Source organism: Equus quagga, chromosome 6 (genome assembly GCF_021613505.1).
Source record: "Equus quagga isolate Etosha38 chromosome 6, UCLA_HA_Equagga_1.0, whole genome shotgun sequence".
Taxonomy (NCBI): Eukaryota; Metazoa; Chordata; class Mammalia; order Perissodactyla; family Equidae; genus Equus; species Equus quagga.
Genome location: NC_060272.1, coordinates 69,432,564 through 69,457,693, shown reverse-complemented (window position 1 = coordinate 69,457,693; position 25,130 = coordinate 69,432,564). Strand labels below are relative to the sequence as shown.

General features: G+C 36.2%; 1 protein-coding gene and 1 long non-coding RNA gene across 3 annotated transcripts in view; one reads left to right on the top strand and one right to left on the bottom strand.

The window, feature by feature from the left end:
* The window catches only part of STARD13 (StAR related lipid transfer domain containing 13), a 488,843-nt gene that overhangs the window by 373,444 nt on the left and 90,269 nt on the right, over window positions 1-25,130 (bottom strand). The window lies entirely within an intron of this gene.
* LOC124240964 (uncharacterized) lies at window positions 1,508-23,836 on the top strand. Of its 2 annotated transcripts, XR_006889067.1 has the most exons (5): window positions 1,508-2,249; window positions 2,418-2,600; window positions 2,872-2,962; window positions 21,914-22,041; window positions 22,558-23,836. It is a non-coding gene; the product is annotated as an uncharacterized LOC124240964 (long non-coding RNA). The 2 variants fall into 2 exon arrangements; XR_006889066.1 differs by having other exon boundaries at window positions 1,508-2,600.

Here is a 25,130-nt window from a genome sequence, read left to right as displayed (position 1 = left end):
AAAGGTTTTACTGAAAAACAGTAACATGCCCTTATTTGGCTACGCCAGACAATCTTTCTTGTATTCCCCAGTCCACCTGGATCTCTTACTATATCTGCTGAAAAGTCTCGATTGCTTTCACAAATACTGTTTTGTGTAGGCCACCGACTGGCAAGAACCCTGAAACACAAGGATCAAAGTGTTCACCAAGGCTGAAAAATTTCTTGGGAGAACCGAGCACCTTGCAACTGACACTTTTAGAATTACAGTCTAAAATTCAAACAGGGTCGATAGAGATTCACACTGATTTTATTTTTGCAACATACTTGGTTGCTTCCATGCTGCATCTAAAACCAAAACAAAACCAATGCACTCTCACGAGTTTCTACGGTCCATCTGTTACAAAGAGTTTGCCTCTATCTTACAAAAATGGAGAAAAGGAAGAATTTCCCTTTGGAACGCTTTGTTAGGGGCAGCCTTCCTTCAATTAACAAAATCTGATAAAGACCAAGACCACACCACAAAATACAGTATAAGATGTCTAGTCTCAGAAAAACGGAAAAGCAAAGGAACTCCGTAAGTTCTTGACAAGCACTGCTAAAAAGCCAAAAGACACGCTTCCTTAACTACTTAAAAAATATTTTTAGTTCCACACTAACTGTCTGCGTTCCTTTCCTTGACACGTCCCTACCGCCTCAGGATTCACGCTTAAAGGCACAGAGCGGGTGCATCGAGCCCGTCCGGGAGACCTAGCGGGAAAGGCTGGTCCATGCCCGCACTGGGACCGCGCCCAGCAGGCATTTGGGTCGTTTAAGAGTTAAGAGGAAAACACAGCTCGACTTTTTCCCTCACGTACCATTAACTTTCCACAAAGATTTCCAGAAACCTGAACTCACAGCCAGAAACCCAAACCCCGTGGGCGGGAAAGAAGGGGAGGGAGGAAAAAAAAAAAAAAAAAAGCACTACGCCACGATTTCCACCTTGCCGGCCCAGCCAACGTGCAAACACGGAGAAAGACACAAACGCCAGCGGCGCCTACGTCCCCAAACTGCGCAAGCGCACGGCAAAGCCCCGCCCCCTCGCGCTCCCGTCCAGGCGAGGCGCGCTCACCAAAAACCAGACCCTGCTGGCTCCGCCCAGGGCTTCCGCCCCGAGGCCCGTCGGTCGCCGTTCGGTTCCGGCTCTAGCCCCGCCCTCAGGCGGGAACCTGCAGAAGTCTTAATATCCGGGAGCAGGGGCTGGCGCCTGCGCGCACTTCCGGTGACGGAGGCGAGGGTAGGATCCGGTGACGCCTCTTCCCGTCTCCCCAGCCGCTCGGGCTCCGGCTCTTGGTGCGGCAGCGCCATCTGGTGCCGAGTATCCCGCCGCCCGTAGAGGGGGCGCGCGCCTTTCTCTCGGAACCTTCCAGAGAACCCGCGGCCTAGGCTTTCTTTTCTCCCGCCCTCGGGAAGGGAGGGACCCGAGTCTCCGCCCTGCCGAGTTCCCGCGCAGGAGGTCCTTGGCCGGCCTTTGAAGCGGAAGCTGCTCGGAGGAGGAGCTGTATATGCGCAAGATGGAGGGGAAACACTTCTTTTTCTAGTTTTAAGCCCAGGAAAAGCGGTTCTCTCTTGTTTGGCTTTCTCAAGGCTCGTCCTGGGCTGCTCCCCGTCATCCTCGCGTCAATTCCTTACCCTGTCGGGAGTGGGGGCCCCCGTTTCTCTCGTGGTGGGAAGATGGCACAGGCTTTGTGGCTTAGGTTGGCCTCTGCGGTAACCGCCTTGTTTCTTTCCCTGATTAAAGCAGTGTTGTAAAAGGGTGCAGTGTGTATTGGGAGCCCATCGAGAAGGGGAGAATTTAGTGCATAATTTGCTTTCAGACAGCCCAAAACATTTTGGAAAAGTAGCCCCAGAAACACTCGGGCTGAATATAGATTTGTTTGCATGGCCTTTTTCTTTTGGATAACCAGAGAGGGAAAATCATTTCCCCAAAGTCAACAAAATCAACACACATTCTCTCTTGATAATGAATTCTTGCTTGGAAACGTAGATTTTCTTGGAAGCTTGTAGGCCTGACAATCTTAGATAGCCAGCGTAGGACTGTTTCGATGTTCTGTTGGAATGGTGCTTTAACTGAGTATGAAAGTGTGTAGTGAAAGCTGGTGGAGTGAGTTTCCCTTGGAATTCAGATGTTCGCACCTACTAACTTTAGTGCTCCCCTGCGCGGTTCGCCTGTAGCAGTGGTTCTCAGACTTGAGCGTGCGTCAGGAGTCCTTGGAAGGCTTATGAAAACAGGTTAGTCTTAACCGAACGTTTCTAACTGGGAAGGTCTGGGGTGGAGCTCCTGGATGATGATGGCTCTGGTTAGGTCTCTGGTGACAGTTAAGAAGTTGGTACTAGGATCACAGCTGGAATAATTTAGAGTTGAGGATTGCTTTGTTATTAATGCTCTTGTTATTTCAGAAGAGATGCTTACGAGACTAAAACTGGAGAAATTAGTAGGACTTTGGCCCCATTGCTGGAAAGCGATAAGCTAAGCCCTAGAACCAGGAAAGTTCTACCTAAATGAGTGTTCACACGTTAAAGCAACTACGACATATCAATGTGTTCTGCATATAATCGTGGTAGAGGCTGCTGTGATACCAGGTATACTAAATATTTCAATTATTTTTGCAGTCACTTCTGTTCTTCACATTAACTGGTTAAAGTCAGTAAATCAGAAATGACTAGAATTAAGGCCAAAATTGTTTCAACAATCAACTTTTACCTTTTGGTAGACGCCAGACTTTGGAAGTCCTTTTGCATCTCCGCATGTTCCCTTGCATCTTTGAATCCTCTACCAACCTCACCCCATCCCCACTATGCCATTTACAAGTGTACACAGTGCTTTCTTTTGTAAAAATGGCTTGCCTAATAGTTTCTGCAGGCGTTTTCTCAATTCTGTCAAATCCTGACTATGCCGCTGCATTCATTGACCTCAACACAGTGAATAAAGCGCACAGCACACCGTAAGTTGTATCCTTGCTCCTAATTGAAATAGAAATGTTAGATAGGTTTGTTACGTTCATAGCTGAAATTATTCCTAAAGCTGATAAAAAGTTTAGAATGTTTTCTCTAGTGCGACTGACTTTAAAAATAACTGATATGCCTTTGATTTGTAAATTGCTCTATCCAAAGATCAATGAAAACAACTGAGATGCTGCTTTTGCAATAATTTAGTAAGGTTTTTATTCAAAAGCACTTTCTTTTTTTCGTGAGGAAGATTGGCCCTGAGGTAACTCTGTTGCCAGTCTTCCTCTTGTTGCTTGACGAAGATTGTCATTGAGCTAACATCTGTGCCAGTCTTCTCGGTTTTGTATGTGGGACACCGTCTCAGCGTGGCTTGATGAACAGTGCTAGGTCCTCGCCCAGGATCTGAACCTGCAAACCCCAGGCCACTGAAGCAGAGTGTGTGAACCTAAACACTATGCCACCGGGCTGGCCCCAACAAAAGCAATTTTAATAACAATTTTAATGAATAAATTCATTGTGAGCTTTGAGGAATGAATCCATACTGTTTGAAATGTAAATAATTTATCACAAAATTACATCAGATCAGTGAGCTTGTACCTTATATATTTTTATAAAATTGGGTATTAATCACACATGCTTGTTTTTTTTCTGTATGTTTTAGATCCATCCACTAAATTGTTTATTTCTATCTCTACGTCAGACTGGATTCCCTAAATCAGCTGGATTCCCTAAATCAATCTTGTTGTAAAGCAAATTCATGGACTTTGAGGATCCTCCTTATGGAGAAATGCAAGGCTCATTTTTTGTACTTCTATGTGAATGAGCCTAATTCATAGACTCATTTTTACTGACAACTGAAGATTTCTTAGTGGTAACATGCTGAATGAGTTATTCAGGCTTACTAAATTTGGTATTCATAGACTAAAATTATTGCATTACCACAAATAACTGAGGATTCTAATTAAGTACTCCATCGAGTTGTGTGGTGCCACCAACTCTTGGCAACTTCGCAAACTCTTGCTCTATATGCACACATGCAGGCAGTTGGATTTCCCATAATATTTGAGAAGGTTACTTTCTTGCTGGTGTATCTTCAGTGTTTTGTGATGTTAACTATTCTTAATTATTGCTATTCTTCCGCTTACTACCTTTTTAGAATGATGTGAGGTTTTGTATTTATGAATTATTTTGTACTTTTGTAATTTCCAGGTGTTATCATTTGACTTTTATTTTCTACCTCTCAGTTTTTTAAAAATCATTATTATTTTGTTCACTGGACTTCAGTTTTTTTCTTTTTCCTTATAATGTGAATAAACCTCCATCAGAGTTAAAAAAGAAATCAGCTTGAGAATTGAGAACACCTGTCTGAAAACCATGGCGTTGCCCTAAGAGAACTTTGTATCTGGCTAATTACTGGTTAAGCATTTAAACCAAGGAAAGAAAGGTACATGTTCTGTGTTTCATTTTAAATGAAGCTTTTAACTAATGCGCTCATGATGAGGGGAGGTGTGATATAAAACACAACTATTTATTAGAAATGCTGCCTGTTGTATTTGGGGAACATTATTAAATAACCCTACTTTGTTGACTAAACGTAATTAGTAATTTATGGCATTTATTATGGCTATTAACATTACCACTTATCTTGGCTAATTTTGTCATTAAGCATTAGTTGTAGTTTACTTTCAACCAAGGATTAGTGGAGGTTGTTACAGTAATTAGATTAGGACTCTAGTGTCAAATTTGCTTTCAGAAGTATTTTCTATTATTAATCACTTTTGAGTTCTATTTTCTGATTTTTTATCTTCTCTCCTATTTTCTAAAAACATAATACATACATGTATGTGTGATGAACATCTGTGGAAAGGAGTATTTCTCCAAGGAGAAATTTCAAAATAAGTTGATTCAGCTGATTTGCAGTCTTAACTGTTGTAGATATCTTTTCATCAATATTAAATTTGCTACAGTCAGTAGACTTGTTAATACTTTCTACTTTAGCCTAACAGTGCTGATACTCACATTTTGACTAAGTGTTGGGACCAATTTTCCTATCCTTTGTATGCTGGCAATGTTCATCTTTTTGTCAGTCACTGGTAGTTGAATCTCTGTAGCCTTCATACTGCTATTTTAGGTGTTTGAGTTACAGTTCTCAGACTTTCTAATCTTTTGGCTTATCATGTTTTAAATCTCATTCAAACTGCCTATCATTTCCGTTAAGTTATTCTTTGGAAGTAAGTTTGAATTAATTATTCTTCTCTACTCATTTTAATGACTGTTCTCCCTAATGGTGAGCTACACTTATTATTATGTTGTTAAAATAATAACATTTCTTGTTTGTGATCAATTTAAATGGAAGACTAACACTTTGCACATGTTCCAATGATAATTGATATAATTTGATATATGGATGAATTAAGTAACTTTTAAAGTGGTGATGCAGATCATATATTCTTTGTAATAGCAATTTAAAGCACTTGACATTTAATATGTATAAAATATTTTAATATATGTTTACTATACTGGGTTGAGCAGTGCCAATTATTATACTACTTTGGAAAAAGTAAAAATACATGTTTTTATATGGTTTTTAAATATTACCACAAAATTAGCCATTTCCCAGTAGATCTTTTTCAGCTAGTATTGTATACTGTTTTACTGTTAATCTTTCAGCTATGTGTTGGTCGGAATTAGTTATCAATGCTACTGAACTGTTTCTACCTCTTCTTCCATAGCCTTGATATTTTGGTTATATAGTTGGAACCATTGTGTCAACCCCACTGTCCTAAATGTGCTTCCATACCAGATGAAATTCAGCTGAATGTTTTGCTTATAAGTAAGGTTTTGCAAAGTCAGGCTTCCCAGGAAATAGCAGAGATATATAACCAGCGGACTTAATATTGAATATGTGTGGTACATTTTGGTTACTTAAACCAAGTATAAGTTTGTGATAAGACTTTTATGGAAAAAAAGAAATTTCCAGCAATACTTAAAAAGATTATACTGTCTTGTGCTATATAATAAAATAACTCAGAGAATTCAACAAAGTTTGCTGTTTTAGCTGTTTGCCCTTTTAACATACATCTTACTATGCAACTGTCAGTCTGTTCTCAATTACATGAAAAATGACGGCACTTAAGATCTTAAAAATATAATTAAGAAAGTAGAATATCTATAGCTAGGGCAACATACCTAATTGATCTTTTACTCAGTCACTAAGATGCCTCAGTAAATTCTCCAAAGCTTTTTGGAATTAAGAAATAACCATAGTGCTGAACAGGAACCAAAAAAATTACAGAAACAGAGCCCTCAGAAAAAATGTGAATGTTATCAAATACTCTGAAACTCCTTTGTGCAAAGAAGGCACTGTGCTAGACACTTGAGGGTGTTAATGAAAAAAAGAATAGGAATGTGGCTCTCACTGAGTTTTCAATTTAATGGAGTTATGTAATGCTGAATTTATACTTAAATTCATAGCTAGATTTTATTCTATGAGCAAGTCAAGCCATTTGATTAAATAATTTAGAAAATGAAAAAGAAGCAAAAGGAAGATTATAGTAAAGATAAAAGGAGTAATAGTAAATGCATTAGAAAATAGGAAAAAGTCCCCAAGTAATAAATGTGGGAAATCCCAATAAAAATTAGAAATTAAAGAAAAGCTTTAACATGTAGAAAACGTGTTAAATACATACATATGGTTACAATCAAGTTTGAGAATCATGAAATGAATGATTTCAAAATCAAAACTACCTAAAATAGTTTAATCATATTTTACCAATAACAGAAAATTTTTTTAAAGTTATCAAATTAATTGCTTCTCTCAAAAGGCTCTAGTTCTAAATGGTACTGTTGAAATCTTTTATCCTTAAGAGGAATAGATAACTTCATATGCAGAACATAGAGAAAAATATAGAAAGCTACCCAGTTCATTCTACTAAGCAACCATAATTATCCTACGAAACCCTTAAAGCATTCAAAGTTATATATCAATCTCACTTATGATTATGCATATAAATATAATATTAGCATACAGACAATAGTATATTAAAGAGTAATTTACCTTGACCAAGAAGAATCTATCCTTTGAATACAAGTATGACAGTTTGCGTTGCTTTTCACAAATATTCGTTCTTCCTTACCCATGCTGTTGAAGAAGTGTATTTCTCCAGCTCATTGATATTGACCATGTGACTTGCTTTGGCCAATGGAGTCTGAGTGGTTGTCAGTTTTACCATTTTCAGGCAGAAACTTTAAGAGCAATTGCATGATTCATCTCAATCTCTCTGTCTTCTCCCCTCAACTATGATTGCTGTTGCTCCTTCAACCTGGATACAGGAAGGAGACAGTGAGCAGACCTGCAGTCAACCTGCAGGCTGTAACAGAGCTTGCAGTCTACAGCTTTAATGTGAATGTTTGTGTTTGTAAGCCATAAAGATTTGGAGGTTGGTTGTTACTGCAGCAAAAGCTAATACAATAAAGATGGTTCAATATCAAGAAATGTATTGATATCACATTGTATCAATAGGTAAAATAAGAAAAACCTGTGCAATTATATCCATTAGATTTCCAAAAGTCATTTAGTGAAATTCCATAGATATTCTTAAATCTTTTTTAAAAAATGTAATTTAGAAGGCTAATTCCTTCATTTGTTAAGATGTCTATTTCAAACCAATCACAATTTTTATCTTATTTAAAGATAAAATACTAAGTAATTCTCTTTAAAACTGGGATAAAATAGGGAATTCTACTCTCAGCAATTTTGCGTTGAAATGTCCTGCAAATTCTAAACAATATAATAGGAATATAATGGAGGAGAGAAAGTAGTGTTTTCAGAGGGTATGCTAGTTTAACTAGGAAGTTGGAATGCCTTACTGAAGACTCCGTTATGATGCCATTTGAGAGACCACGCCCTGACCACATCACACAGAAAGGATGGAGTTCTGTTTTATAGGATGCAGTATATGCTTTGAATGAGAGACCATTATATGGTGGTGTTTCCATCATAGACAAAATATATGGTTCCAGAAGTTAATGGATGAAACACATAGTATGCCACTTGCAGAATTTTTGCTTTCCACACCCACAACTTTGAGCTCTTCTGGTTTAGAGACCTTAGTCTCCAAGTGTGGAATGCTTCCATCAGGGACACAACAATGATTCCTTCGAATTGGAAGATGATTTCATTTGCCTTTCAACTGACAATTTTGGACACCTCTGTCGCTGAACCAAAAGAAGAAAAAGATGCAATGATTAATCCATATTACCAAGCAGAAATTGATTTAGAGGCAAAAAGGACTATAGTTGGAATCTAGGGGATTCTCAAGTGGCACCTCATTACTTTCCTGCCCAGGAGGAAAGATTAATGTAAAACTATAGCAATCAAAAAAAGGCAGAACAATTTAGGATGCACACCTTTCAGAAATGAAGGTTTGAGTCATCCACCCGGTTAAGAACTCAGAGCAGCCAAGGTTTTGGCTGAGGGTAAGGGAAAGATGGAATGGGTAGTTAAAGAAGGAATACATAGATAATCGTCAATAACTTTGAAACTAATTATAGAAACGACTGTATTAGCTTTGTATATTTTCTCTCTGTTTTCTATATGCATATGTTTACTTGTATATACCAATTTTCTTCTTCCCTCTCATTTTTATTTGTATACAAGCTGCTAGAAGCTAACATAATTTAGCCTTTAGGTAATAGAATACTCAGTGAAACTGTGGCTGAATTTGAGGAGTTATTACTATAGCCTGTGATGGACACAATAACTGTTGGGACTGTGTACCTCCTCATTTTGGGGGAAGGGATAGAGCTTCTTTACTTGTAATATGGCTAGCTGTATCTTATTAGTTGGTATTCTTTGCTACATAGGAATTCAAGTGTGTGTAGAAGGATGCATATGGAAGTAAATGGCCAAAGGAATGAAATATACCACTTATCAATATATTACCTCCCAGTTCCAAATTCTCTTCTTTTCCTGTTCTATGAAAATGGATTTGGTGCCTTTAATTTTATTTTTCCTGTACTAGCTGGCAATGAGCTTTGTCAGCATAGGATACTGGAAAGACATTGCAGGAAGAAGGAGTTTTCCTTCTGGGTTCCAGTAGGCCCACTTGGTAAGCCCATGCTGCCTGTGTGGCTTCTCCTGCTGCCCGCTCCTGCAGTGCAGGCAGATGTTCTAGTACCCAGCTCCTGCACTGCATGACAATTAGCAGCATCCAGTGGCCAGGAACTTCCCGCAACAATTCCCACTGGGTGATTTTGTAGCAGAGTGCCTCCAGGAAGATCCCTTCCTATGAAGAGATCTTGCCAGCGCTCTAGAGGGAGAAGCGATTTTGCCAGCACCATAAAGGGAGATTTTCAGCAAGTTCTGCTGGTGCAGCTCCACAGTGACTTCTCTACCATCCAGTGACCCATAGTCATTCCCATTCCAACAAAGTCTGGATCTCAGCCCTGGGAGGAGGGTCTTCCTTAAGTGCTCTAATCTCAGCCATAGGGGTGGTGACTTCTCCTTACATCTCTAGTCCTGCATGTTTTAAAAAGTTCTCTTACTTTTTACTAGCCAATTCCTCATTACTTGAATACCCAACTATAGGTAATAATTTTTTATATTTAGTTGTTCAAATCACTATGTGATTTCTTTCTCTTGGTGGTATGCAATCTGAAGAACAGAAAGAAAAATGAAGAATCTCAGAGATCTGTAGGACACATGAGCATACAATCACACATATACTGGGAGTCCTAGAAAGAGACGAGAGAGATAAAGAGGTAGAAAATGTGTGGAGAAAAGATGACCAAGAGCTTTCCAAATTTGGTGAAAAACATTTATGTACATATCCAAGAAGCTCAATGAACTCCAAAGGGTATTCACTCAAAGAAATACAACCATTATACATTATATGTCAAGATACATTATAGTCAAACTGTTGAAAGCCAAAGACAAAGAGAACGCCTTGAATGCAGCAAGAGAAAAATGACTTATCACATGCAGTGGAACCACAATAAGATTAAAAGCTGACTTTTCATCAGAAATAGAAGCCAGAGGCAGCAGGATGACATATTCAAAGAAAAAACTGTCAACCAAGAATTCTACATTCAGCAAAACTCCCCTTCAAAAAATGAAGGTGGAATAAAATCATTCTCAGGTAAACAAAGACAGAGAATTTGTTGTTAACAGATCTTCCTCACAAGAAATACTAAAGAAAATGCTTCAGGCCTATTGGAAATGACAACAGGTGGTAACTTGAAGCCACATGAAGAAATAACACTGGAAAAGGTAATTACGTAAAAAGGCATGGAGGAACCGTAAGTGCATATTACTAAGTGAAAGAAGCCAATCTGAAAAGGCTACATACTGTATGATTCCGACTATATGACGTTCTGGAAAAGGCGAAATATAGAGACTGTAAAAAAATCAGTGGTTGCAGGGGGTTGGGAGAAAGATGAATAGGCAGAACAGAGGATTTTTAGGGCAGTGAAAATACTCTGTATGATATTATAATAATGGACATTTATCATTATACATTGGTCCAAACGCATAGAATATACAACAGCAAGAGTGAACACTAAGGTAAACAATGGATTTTGGGTGATTATTAGCATCAGTATAGGTTCATCAGTTGTAACAGATGTACCATTTGATGAGTGACATTGATGATGGGGAGGCTATGCCTGTGTGGGGGCGGGAGATGTATGGAAGATCTCTGTACTTCTCTCTCAAATTTAGATTGTAAACCCAAAACTGCTGTGAAACATAAAGTCTTAATGTGGAAAAAAAGGTAATTACATAGGTAAATATAAAGAACTATATAAATACATATTTTTGTCTTTTTTCTCTTATTTAAAAGATAATTGCACAAAACAATAGTTACAAAACTGTATTATTGGGGTTAACATCTATAAAGATATATGACAATATTAAGATGAAGGGGGAGGAAATGGAACTATATTGGAGCAAAATTTCTATATTCTACTGGCATTAAGTTAATATTAATCTGAAGTAGATTGTGAGTACTTGTAGTAGATTGTTACAAATTACTGATTATTGTAATGCAAAAAGCAGCCGCTAAGAAAAATCTAAAAAGTCTAAAAAAAGGAATTAAAGTAGTACACTAGAATATATCTATTTAAAGAAGACCGTAAAAGAGAAAGAGAGGCCAAAAAAGACTTGAGACATAGAGAAAACAAATATCAAAATAGCAGAAGTCCAACTATATCAGTATTTCGTTACATGTAAATAGAGTAAATGCTTAAATCAAAAGGCAGAGATTGTCAGACTGAACTTAAAAAAAAAATCAAGACCCAACTATATGCTGTCTACAAAAGACAGGTTTTAAATTCAACGATGGAAATAGACTGAAAGTTAAAAGAATGGAAAAAGATATACCACACAAACAGTACTCATAAAAGAGCTGGAGTGACTGTATATACTAATATCAGACAAAATATACTTTTAAGATGAGCAAAACATACTTGAGATAAAGAGGGACATTTCATACAGATAAAAGGGTCAATTCAACAGGAAAATAGAACAATTATAAATGTATGCATACCTACCATAGATTCCTCAAGTACATGAGCAATAAATGATAGAATTGAAGACAGAAATAGATGATAATAGTTAGAGACTTCAGAACCCCTGATCTCAATAATTAATAGAAACAACTAGACAGAAAATCAACAAGGGTATCTTTTAAACAACACTATCAGCCAACTTTGACATAACTGACATCTGTAGAACACTGCACCAAATGAAAGCAGAATGCACATTCTTCCCAAGTGCGTGTGGAGCGCTAGGCCGTAAACACACCTCAGTATATTTAAAAGGACTGAAATCATCTGAAGTGTATCTCCAACTGTAACAGAAATAAATTAGAAATCATCAACAAAAGGGAAATCTTTTTGTGGTAACGAAAATGTAGTAAGACTGCATTGTGGTGCTGGTTGAACAACTATAATTTACTAAAAAAATCAGTGAATTATATACTGAAAATGTAAATTTTATATGTAATTTATACCTCAATAAACCTGTTAAAAAATTAATGAAAGGAGAGTCACATTCACCATAGCAACACTAGTATAAACTTTTAGCAAACCTTTAATGAGAAGTATGTGTGGCCTACATGAGTAAAAAGTGATAGAGCTTTGAGAGAATTAAAAGTAGAACTAAGTTAGAGAAACTGTGCTGTATGTCAAAAGTAATACTTCAAGGATGTTGGTTACTTTAAAATTACTTTATAGATTTAATGCAATTCCAGTGAAAATAATAATGGAATTTTGGTTTGATTTATTTTCCAGCTTGACAAAATCATTCTAAAGTTCATCTTGCAGGTTAATACAGAAAAAAATGCAAAGAATATTTTGAAAGGAAGAGAAATGAGTTACGCAAGCTATACTAGACATTGAACTATATTTTTAAGCTATGATACCTGAAATACTGTAATACTGATGTGGTGTAACCTTAATTAAACCAAATATCCAAGTAATATAACATTTTATATGTTTTAGTACATATTAAAAGACATTACCACACACTTTAAAATGGATAATTCAGTAATTTTTATTGATATGAATGGCTGCATTTGACTTTGTAATCATGCTTCTGGGAATCTCTTTTATGGAAAGAATTCTAGAATGAAATGAGGTAAAAATATTAATTATAGCTTTATTCATAATTGTAGAAAATTTGAAACAACCTAAAAACTTGAGTAGGGGATTAGTTAAGATAAACTATAGTTAACTTACAACTCACAAGTAGGAATATTATGGGTATTAAAGTGATTATAGATAGGATGCCATTATAAGGGATAAAATGCTTATAAATTTTATGTTGTGAAATAGGAAGTAAAATTACAGTCATATGTTATTCAGTGATGGGGATATGTTCTGAGAAATGCGTCGTTAGGCGATTTCATTGTTGTGCAAACATCATAGAGTGTACTTACACAAACCTAGATGATACAGCCTGCTACACACCTAGGCTATATGGAACTAATCTTATGGGGCCACCATCATATATGCGGTCCATCGTTGACCGAAACATCATTATGTGGTGCATGACTGTATATAAATGGTGAGATTATAACTACATAAACGTAACAAAAATAACTTTGGATAAAGAAAATAGTAGGAAATACACCAAGATGTTAATTGTAATTTTGTGTTTGATTGTATTCTCAGTAGAATTTTTCGTATTCATTTCTAATTTACAGTGATAAAAATGAGCAAACATTTCTATGAAACTTTTTGAAGAATCATCAAAATTTTAAAAAATTATAGCTAATTTAATTCCAGAATTCATAGCAAATTTTTTGAAAAAGCTGTCTATAATTAAGATCCTGGTTGTATTACACAGAAGGTTTGGTGGACATGCCAAGTGCTTATCCCTTCATCAGTTTATGAGTTTCCATTATATCTTCTCTATACTTTCAGTATCTGGCCAATGAACACTAATAGACATAAAAGCATATTTTTAAAGTGTAGTAATTAAAATAGTGTAATACTAATATCGGGAAGGAACACATTAAATTAAAAAATTAATTAAATACTCAGGAAATATAGTTCTTTTAGCCTCTAAAGTTGACAGTGAATCTCAAAATTCTGTGTGAATCTGGCTCCAACCCCATAGATTCCCGCTAAGTGGGATGCAGTACTGCCATGTGTTTCTTGAAGGCAGTGATCATGGCAGTGATTTTAAGGCAGCAATTCTCAAACTTTATTTTGTGTCAGAATCAGAGGGCTTGTGATTCCATCACCTAATGTTGATGTGACATTAGGCAGGTTACCTGATTCTCTGTGTCTCAGGATCCTCCTCTGGAGAGGAACTGAGGATAATAATAGTGCCTTCTTCATAGGGTTATGATGATAATTATGTGAGTTAATATATGTAATGTGCATGGTACTACATATGGTTAGTACTGAATAAATATGTGCTATCATTATGCTAGTGGTCTGTTATTACAGAGGAAAGGTATGTAACACTTATTGAGTATTTGTTACGTGTTAGGAATTCTGTTAGGTACGTTAAAAATATAAATGCATTATCTCCTTTGTTCTTCATATCCACCCAATAAGTTAGAAGTTGTCATATCCATTTTACAGATGGGCAAAGTGATGTCCAGAGAGGCTGAGCTGGGTGGATGTGACTGAGAAGAAAAGACTTGGGGCTGCAAATTCCCGAGAGAGAATGTTAAGTAATTTGCCTATAAATGTTGGGATTAGGATCAAAAATATCTGTGGCTTATAACAAAGACCCTCCCCTTGGTTTGCAAATTTTAAGTGTGCAAACTTTAAAATGCACATGGGTTTTCCTGGATTTATGGCAGCATATTTTGATTTAGTGGGTCTGGGTTGGGGCCCAGAGATCTGCATTTACAGCAGGAGCCCCCGGGATTCTGAGGCTAGTGGTCTGAGGACCAGAATTTGAGAGACGAGCTAATGTTCTGAGATAACTATAGAAGGATGTAGTGAAGTGATCATAAAAGATTTCAAAATGTGTTTGAGGTCATACATAGCGAGCTAATATTTGAACTGAAACTAGGAGCTAGGTGTCCTGACTTAATCCTTTGCTCTTTCTCACACCCGAGACCACAGACCTGGGTTTTCTCTGACCCGAGCATCCGGTCAGCCGGGCCTCAGCGAAGCTCCTGCAGGGGAGAAGGATTGGTTATATTTGGGTGGAGGGCAGACCAGCAGAGAAGCTGGATGGCTCTAATTGTCTGCATAAGCTTTTCATGAAGTTTCTGAAGAGAAACTAGAAGTTGTTACCCTGTTAGATGTAAATCTCTTTTATTCTGAAATTTTGTTGTAATTGGAGGGTTTGTTTTTACTACAGATTTCAAGGCTCTGGTTAAATTGTCATGAAGTTCTGGTGCTGTTCTCTAAATTTCTTGAAGTTGCTGATCATCCTAAACAAATTCTTCTTCAGTCCTACCTACCCTGAGCCAAGTATTTCTAGAGCATGGTGATCTAATGGAAAGAGCCAAACTTGGGAGTCAGGAACTACTGACTGAGCCTCGTCCTGCTGTGGACTAGCTAAGTGAACTGGGATAATCTCTGATCCTCTCCAGACCTTAATGTCTTCACTTAAAAAATTGAGAGAACAGTATATTAGTACTTAACATCAGAGCTGTGACAATCACATTAGAGAATTCAGGTAAAAGGACTTTGCTGACTTCTCTGTGATATTCAGTCTTTAGTTAGTATTAGGTCCATTTTTATCGTCTGATGCTGCTGTATTATCTGTTCCTGAAGCCCCAAACTTGGAGATAATCATGTTTCATTTCAAAAACATACATGGCAGAACAATGGCTTCAGGACTTTGACAGACGTAGGACTTCTTAACTGGCAAAAGTAATAACAAATGAAGTTTAATGCTGTTGGGTTTGCTGTTAAGACTGGCATTTTGTACAATACAATGGACTTTCAATGTATCAGATTTCTTATGGAGAAATTAATAAGGAAATAGAAGTTATAAAATCAAGACGATGTTTATTCTTTTAGAATAATGTTTAGATATTCACGGATAATGTTCTCAATGCTTTTCCTTTTCTTTCTGCTTCCCTTCTTTCCTTTTTCCTCCCTCAATCTTATTTCTCACTTATTTATTCCCTTTCTGAAAATAAACTGACTTTTATCAAAATAATTTTAAACATTCTGGGTTTATGACAGGTCTATCAACTCCTCCTCTGTGCTTAAATTATCTTCCTGATAATGAGTTAGAGACTTAGGTAAAGAAAGAATACAACTTCTTACTGGAAGTAGACGCTTGGTAATTCATCATGTGAAAAAAGAAAAAAGATTTGTCAAAGCAACACCTAGCTAGTGAAATCATCCTATTTCTCTTCAGGTCTGTGGGGTACCACTGAGTGCACTAAATTAGCATGAGATAAGATATCTTGTGTAAAGTCCCTAATGTTGCTCCTTTAGCCAAATATATATATGTATATATATTATATTTACAATTGGGATAATATGTTACTCTTTTAGAAACTCCAGTAAACTGAACTTGATTTTTTAAAATTCACTCAGACATTTTAATGACTTGTGATTATTTCCAAGAAGTGATTATTTCCAAGCAGCATAATAATCCTATACAAATCTGAGGAATGAAAATCTCCTTTTGAACTTGCATATAATATTCTATAAATATATTTTTAAAAGTCTTGTAGTCATTAGTTTTGCAGTGATTTTATTCAGGGAAATTATTGCTTTTTTTTGAACTTTATGAAGAATTCAAATTCTTTATAAAATTTGGTATTTTATTATTTGGTATAGTTCCTTCAGCACAGTAATGGTGTCTCCTTTATCTTAATAATACCAGTACTTGCACTGTGTCTGCTATAGTATGTGCGCTGGAAATATTTTTTGAACAGCTATTTTTGTGTTTTCTTGGAAACTAGAAATTGGAAGCTTTAGGAAGGATGCTAGTTTTGTAAAAATGATTTAACCCTTTTCCCCTACCTCTCTTGTAGTTCTCTGGAGGAACTGAAGTAAGCCAGGGTGCAAGCCCTTCCCCAGAGGCAAGTAGGAATACGGTGGAAGGTTTCTGCAGAGGCTGTAGAGAGCGTGGGGAGAACGAGATCTGGCCGTGACTACGATCCCTGAACTAGAGGAAGTTGTAGAGTTGTGAGAGTTTTGTTTTCTTTGGGTGAGAGCGTTCTCAAGTGTGGATGACAGAGAAGCACAGGGAGTGAGCCGCCATGTAATTTAAAGTAATAAACATGTCATTTTATAAGAATAAAAAAGTCAAGATTTTTAAAAAGCCTACTGTAGTAAAAATTTATTTTGTAGTAAAGGTTGAAGAACAGTTTAATTTGTAGTGGAAAAACAAAATACAACTTTAAAAAGAAAAAAGAGACAGTTTCCAAATTCTACCAACACTTTTTCACTCAGAATCTTTCTTTCCATCACTTGCTTACTCTGTGACCTTGGGCAAAGTACTTACCTCTCCATGCCTCAGTTTCGTTGTTTGTCAACTGAAGATGATAGCAATGGTACTTGCCTCACAGGGTTGTTAGGATTAAATTAGTTAATGTTTTTAAAACACTTAGAGAAGTGCCTGGAATATACTAGGGATAATAAATGTTCATTAAATAAATAAATCTTAAAAAGAAATATCCTATTAAAGCACATTGATATATTTTCTTTTAAAATGTGGCCCTGTTGGTAAGATGTATTTTCCCAGTTTGCTTGTAACTATTTGTGTTTATTTCTTGAAATTAAAAAATATTAGCCTTTCTCTATGGTAGAGAGAAAGAGGAGAAGAAAGGAAAGGAGGAAGAGAATAAAGAAGGAAAAGAAATCAAAAGGAATTACTAAATTATCTTTAAGAAAAAGAATAAAAATTTTGACCTTGCTCATAAGATAATGGGACACTGATTTTTCTCACTTTCTGGTTTCTATTATATTATATGACCCTTAGGGCCTGAAAATGATGATAAATAAAATAAAAAGTAACTCTCATGTAATTCTGAATATTTAGTCTATTAAACAAAGTGATTATAGTAATACTCTGTATACTAATATAAAGCTATTGCTGATATCAACCATGGGATTTACTCAATATTAGAGTTTTATTGTTAACTTGCAGTAATCTTTGGGTTCACCGTCATCCCTTTCTAATCAAGTCAGTCATCTGGAAATTAACACATATCCTAAGGATTAAAAACAATAAAATGTTAAATGTAATAATAGTTGGCTTTTTAACTTAGTGTTTCTAGGCATCTGATAGGCATGTTTATATTATAATATTTAACAGATCTGTCATTTAAATTCTATATTTCCTAGAAAAATGAGCTTTTTAGATGATTAGAAAGACTGCTGAGTTTCTTCATTTGCTCTATGTCTGCAAATTAGAGAGCTTTGAAATGTTTTTGAAGACTAATACTCTTTATTAACCTACTACATTTACTTATAATGTTTCTTCATAATGTTATGTTTTATTTCCCCAAAAGTACCACCTATTTTTTCCAACTAAAAAAAGTTCCATTTAAGCACAAAACATGAAATTCAGATCTACCTTAGCTTTGAAGGGACTTGAGTACAGTTGGAGTACAATAAAGTTAGAGAATAGAGAAGTTACGGTGCCTCAAAATATCATGTATTTGGTGTTTTGGACTTAATGTTTGTGTCCTTCCAAAAAATCGTCTGTGGAAGCCCTAACTCGCAATGTGATGGAATTAGTAGGTGGGACCTTTGGGAGGTGATTAGGTTTAGATGAGGTCATGAAGGTGGAGCCCCATGAGGTGATTGGTGCGTTTGTAAGAGATGAGGAGACCCCAGAGCTGCTCCTCTCTGCCATTTGAGGATACAGCTCGAGAAGGTGGCCATCTGAGAACTAGGAAGAGAGCCCTCCCCAGAACCCAGTCTGCTGGTGCCTTGATCTTGAACTTTGCAGCCTCCAGAACTGTGAGAAGTAAATGTCCATTGTTTAAACCACCCAGTCTGTGGTATTTTATTATATCAGCCTGAGCTGACTAAAACATGCAGATATTATTTTCAGGTTCTGAGAGCTTGATATAAAATTAAAAAGTTGCTGACATTGTAGGTAATGTCCTAAGAATAGTCTATATTTTTCTACCTATCTGTCCACACAGCTACACCACAATATTTTCTGACTTACAAGCAGGATGTTAAGTATTAGTGCAACATTAGTTCTTAACTTTTAAGATTTTTTTTCTCTAACAGAACTTTAACTTGGTTTGGAAACTTAAATTCAGATTCACAGATCTTGGCTTAGATTTTTTTTTTTTTTTTAAGATTGGCACCTGAGCTAACATCTGTTACCAATCTTTTTTTTCTTCTCCCCACAGCCCCGCAGTACATAGTTGTATATTCTAGTTGTAGGTCCTTCTGGTTGTGCTATGTGAGACGCCGCCTCAGCATGGCCTGTTGAGTGGTGCCATGTCTGTGCCCAGGATCTGAACCAGCGAGACCCTGGGCCGCTGAACTTGAGGGTGTGAACTTAACCACTCAGCCACAGGGCTGACCCCTAGATTTTTTTTTAAATGCCAAAACAATCCCTACATAGACTGTTTCAAAGCATAATATCTTAAGGAAACATAAAATTATTTTAAAGGGAAAAAGATTAGCCTTCTAAAGAAGAAAGGGCTAGGTTTTTTTCCCCTCCTTTCCACAGAATCTAGGGTGGCAAAAAACACAAGAAATACCACCTCAAAATGTCGAAGGAGTGGACATAATCAGTCTTGCGAACTACGAGTCACAATAAAGGGGACTTTTCAGGAATCATAGAAATTGTGGCCAAGTGAAATTGGACCCGTCTTGGCAGCCGCATTCCACCTTTGAAAATATATAACTAAGTTATCTATTTGTAAGCACATGAGCTATCCACTGTTTAAAAATTCTTAAAACATCCTCATTGCCATCTTTAAATATATATATTTCAGAATCAGTAACATTCTCAGGTAAATTTTAGCTTTTTGTTGTTATGCTTTGGTTAGACTGAAAGGATTTGGAGACCCACAGAGTCAGAGCCCTTCCCATAAAGCCCCACACAATTAAACACAGTCTTGTGTTTGGTTTGAGTTCTTTCCATCTCTGTTCTGCAATTTGTTGATAATAGCTCTTTCATTCTTTGTAGTTATAGCATATTTTTTTAAATGCCTTCAGTGTAGGCCTTAATAAGCTTTAGAAAAATATTGTTTCTCTCAGAGGACACTGTTGCCAGCATTGCATTAAAAATGTTTAAGGATCTTGTCTTTCTATGTTACCTCCTTAACATTTTTCAGTTTCTTCTTTTAGTTTGCTTTTAACGTTTATAAGCTTATAAAGTTATTAATCCAAATAAACTTGTAAGGAGTTTTCTGTTTTTGTCTGGATTTCTAACAGATAGATGTTAGCTTTGCATGAAGGTGAAATCCTGAGTATTGTTAGTTTAGTTTAAAAGAAATGGAAAAGGTAAAAGAGGGTCTATAGCACTTATTCTTGAGTTCATAACCTTTGCCAAGAACCTGAACATTTTTTTTTGCCACACTGATAAAAATGATTTGCTTGAATTCTTTTGTTAATTTTACAGCTGTTTGCTTCCAAATTGAAGATTTTTTTCCTCTTACAGGCTCTGTGACTAATCCCTGTGATTATTACTAGAAATATTCTATTTTGTTATTTTTTAATTGCATTACTTAGAAATGTTTCTTTTCCACCATTACATTTCTGGTCTTTTTAAAATGTCTTTGTGAGTGACTTTAGATATGTGTTACAAGTTGGGTTTGAGATCTGTGCCAGTGTACCTGACTGCAATTCTTTACTGCCTTCTGCCATGTTTAATACCGTGAATAGACATGAAACTTCAGACTGTTGTTCATTTTAAATCCTCCTAAATTAGTTGCTTTTCAGAGCTACTTGCTAATCCCTTGCAATTCAAAAACATCAAAATATCATACTGTAATGCTTTTTGTACAGCACAGAGATAAGTTACAGCATTAGTCAAACAATTCCAAAGGTGTCATCATTTAATAATAACGCCACCCTAGGGCCATTATTGTACCACATAATGTGACTAATGCTCTGTCATTTCTTTCTGCTTAATCCACAGCCATAAATCAAACAGTAACATATTTTGACCTTCAGTTTTCTCAGTCAGCCTGAAAGAACTGGGCGTCTATTTCAACTTTAGCAGCTTAATATCTCACTTCAGGTTTTTCAAAATATTCATAGCTGAGATAACATTTCCATTGCTATCGGAGGATAATGGATGATTTATATTCTTGAATGTTATTTGCTTCTGAACCTCATTTAAATGTTCCCTTTTTCTCATGAGATCTAGAGCCAGTGTAAATTTTGGGTTTAATGTATGTAAGTGGTAATTTTTGAAGATAGGATATCCAAATTTGGAAAGTCAAGTCTTCACATTTATTTTAGCTATTTGCTGCCTGTTTTTTTTTTTTTTAACTGAGAAAGCACTGTTATCCATAATATTCTTTATGACTGTGCCCTCAAGTGGCTCTAAACCTCTATTTATTCTCCAACATGGCTGCGGATACCTCTCCGTCTATATGACCTCACTTCTATTTTTCTCTTTGCCTAGAATAACCTTCTTCCGTTTCCATGTTTTCAGTCTATCCAACACTTAAACCCAGGTCAAATGGTATTTCCTCCATGAAGCCTTCCTAGATTCTCCACACAAAATAATGTCTCTCTTTCTTCTGAAATTATATAATATTTTAATATACTTTTGACCTCACTTGCTTATTAATTAGGAACATTTAAAAAATTTATACCACTAGGGGCCTGTGTCGTGGCCGAGTGGTTAATTTCTCGCGCTCTGCTTTGGTGGCCCAGGGTTTTGCTGGTTTGGATCCTGGGCACGGACATGGCATCGCTCATCAGACCATGCTGAGGCAGCGTCCCACATGGCACAACCAGAGGCAGTCACAACTAGAATATAAAACTGTGTACTGGGGGCTTTGGGGAGGAGAATAAAAAGGAAATGTATACCACTAAACTCTCCAAAGTCCTGGAATCCTGTCCTTTTAATCTTTGTATGTCCTAGAGTACCAAATTATTAATATATGTTTGTTGAATAAATGAACTATGTATATAGGAAAACAATATTAATTTTATGGTTGAAAGATAAATTTACCTAAATTGGTTCAATAAACAAAAGAAACTGTATTTTACAAATGTGCTATACAATATGATAAAAATATCAATTAATAATTATAAGTAAAATTATATGAATTTTAGAGGATTTCCTAGCATGGTAGTTGGGAGTTTAGAAGAAAACAACCAGGGAAACTCTTGTCACCAGAGTAAGATTATATTTAGCATAAGCTGTTGCAAAAGCTGTTAAGAATGAATGTGGTGAGATACTGCTAAGGTTTTTTTCAGTGTGATTTATTTAAAAAAATTAGCAGCTTTGTTGTTTTTGGTCAAGTTTTAAAAGAAGATTTTAAAAAGGTGTATTTTGATAAAGTATTTAATGTGTTTGGTAGCTTTAAATAGAGGACCACTCTGGTGAAGCTTAAGGAAAGCAAATTCACCATGGATTCTATGACCGTTGCATACCGCTGTGATCGAGGACTTGAGCGTCCTAACCAAGGAATGGAGACAACATGAGAAGGTCAGTTACTTGTAGGCTCTTGAAAAGCTCTCACTCAGCCCAGAACTCTGCCTCTAAACAGATAAAAAGACTATGTCATAGATGGGCATGATTATTGGCATTAACATCAACCAATAGCCAGTGACTTGATTCAAAATATTCTAGCTATTCTATTTCCTTTTTCTGATAAGCACTTTCCTATTTATTCATCCTTTGAGGCTCAAATCAATGCCACCTTCTTTGGAAAACTTTCCCAAGCCCAATTAATTACTTTCTCCTTTGTGTTTTTGAAGCATTTGTACCTATATCTGTTACAGAATGTACTACAATACTTATGTCTCCTCATCTTCTCTAACTGCCTGAGAGTCACACTGTGTCTAATTTTCTGTACAAGTCCACCCACTAACAGTTTCTGGCATTTATGAAGACTTTGTAAAAGCAAAGAATTTCCTCTTTCATTATAATTGCAGCATTTCATCTCATAAGGTAAACATTGTATTCTATCATCTTTTAAGTTTGCTCTGACTTTCATTTCAGTGGAACGTGAAAACAAGGTCCAGAAGATCACATTATCATGGACATAATGAATAGAGCCACTGCCCAAGCCACCTAAAATGTATCAGTCAAAGTAACCTGGGAGAAGTGAAAAATTTGGCAGATCAGAGAAACCTAGATTCCCAGGTGGATGTATTTTATCAAATGAAGCTAGGCAATCCTTGCTGTGTCTGAATTCCATCCTTCCATAATCTATTTCTTATTTCTTGTACCTTACAACAAGCCTGCCATCACCAATCATATTTATATAGGTTCTAGCATGTACACTAAATAATTTTGTATTTTGGCTTCGATTTTCAGCTTCTCAATTGCCTAATTTGATGGTTCAGTAATTTCTTATTCCTCTACACCTTAAGCAAGCCATTGCATGCCCTTCCAATATTCCCACAGTGCAATTTTTATGCTTTAATGCACTCATCAGCTTTTATCCAAAACTTATTTAAGCTTCACTTGGTCATGGTTTAAATATATATTGCTGAAGCCGAATGCTTCGACCCTGCCAACTCACCACTAGCACTCTTTGCTTCAAGAAATAAATACAAAGGCCCAACTTTTTATAAAATTCATAACAAATATTCTGATAGGAATAACAAACACAAAACCGACAATGGCTAAATTTTAACTGGAGAGCTCAGTAAAGAATGTTGATATCTTTGTGAAAACAGCTGACAGTGGCCTAGGGAAAATCGAATCATAGTAGAAATAATTAACATAAAATATAACTGATAGCAGCTAAAACTGCACAAGTTGGAATCTGTTGCAGATTATAAATTGACAGAAGAATCAAAGCTTGGTAATATTTACATAATAGAAAATGGAATTTCATAGAAATAATGGCCAACAGAGCAAATTTACAATGGTGAAGCTGTAATTGATAAAACTTAATATGGACAAAAATTGTCGTAGGAATCAAATCTTCATTTAATTTACACAGAAAAGTGATAGCAATGGATCATTTCATAAAAATAAAAATGAAAGTGTGTGAAAAGTGAAAGTGGTTCAGCTGCATTGTGTAGAGAATTGATCTGTTGGTTAAAATAGTTTAATGGAATTTGTTCTGGAATATTGTTTCATCAATGTTACTATACTTCTGATTGAAACACTTGTAGTTATAAACACAGAGTCAAAACATCCTCAGTGTCAAAAGAGCTGGGTCAGAACGCCCTGTGCCCATCTCCTACCAGGAGTCCCCCTTCTTATAATCACTGATGCTTCTCTTGGAAGTCTGTATGTAAACAGGGTCACTGTTTGTGTGCCACTGTGTATGTCACTACCTATAAATAAAATGTCAAAATATGTTTATGAGTTTGCATTTGTTCTTTAGGAGAGATTGTTTCAAGAGATTGTTTTTTAAAGATATTGGTATTTGGGGATTTTTTTTTGTCCACTGTTTAAATGCATAGTTAGTATATTTTAAAGCATGAGGTGTTAGGGACAACACAACTGGGAAACTAAGCTCACTTTGCTGAACAGGTGTTCTTAACTTACAGGCATTATTCCTGAACCGTAGTTCCCAGTCCTTCTGCAGGATGGACTCTTTTGTCCTGATGCGTATTTCTGTGGGGATTCCTGCTATCTTCCTTTGATACTTAGAGTAAATCCAGATAAAGAAAAAGAAACACAGCTCAGGCTTGTGAAAAGGGTAGCAAACAGGTATGGAAGACCTGGGGTGAGCTTCAGAAATGCCAGTGTTGACTGGGGGCCCTGATGGGGTAGCAATAGTGGTAAACCGTTATGTAGCTCACTCGGATCAAATGACTTTTATAGAGTGCCGTAAGGTGATTAGCACATTCCTGCGGCAATTATTTGTTAATAAAATGCTAGAAAGAAGACCTATGAAACTTTTCTTAAATATTTATGTGCTAGGGCTATCAAAAATTCGGAGAGATATACAGTACCAGAGGTAAACTATTAATTTAATTTTACTTGTGATCCAGTCGAGCTTTTGTACCATGGTGTCCCCTGTCTGGACAGGGCTGCTATCTGCCACCAGGCACTGAATAATTGAGTAAAAGTTAGTTTCTCGGGTTACTTATATTCTTGATGAATATATCAGCAAGTCCTAGGATATGAATGAGGGGATTAAACAGTGAACACACTAAATGTATAAGGTTGTCTATTTAATATATTTCTAAATCCTCAATGTAAGCTACAGAATTTACATATAGCTATATATTTACCCAAGGGAGATTTGTTAATCTACATTTCAGAAAGAGTTGTTAACTAAATATATATATATACGCCACATTCAGAGTAGACTGAATAGGAAATAACATTTGAGCCTTATTTTTGGATAGAATTATCCTAGTGGCGTATTAAGCTAAGGAATTGTTTTCCTATAGATCTACCTTGTAACTTTTTTTAAAACTACCAATAACCATTACCCTCTTAAAAAAATTGCAAATATAACAGTACAGAAGAAGACAAATACGAGAACTTCTCTTTGGGTAGACTAGCCATTCTGATTTAACTGAGTGCAAATAGTATAAAGGCAAAGTTTATCTAGCATTAAGTGTGGAAAATCTACATTTTGACGGAGGGGAGAATATTAATTT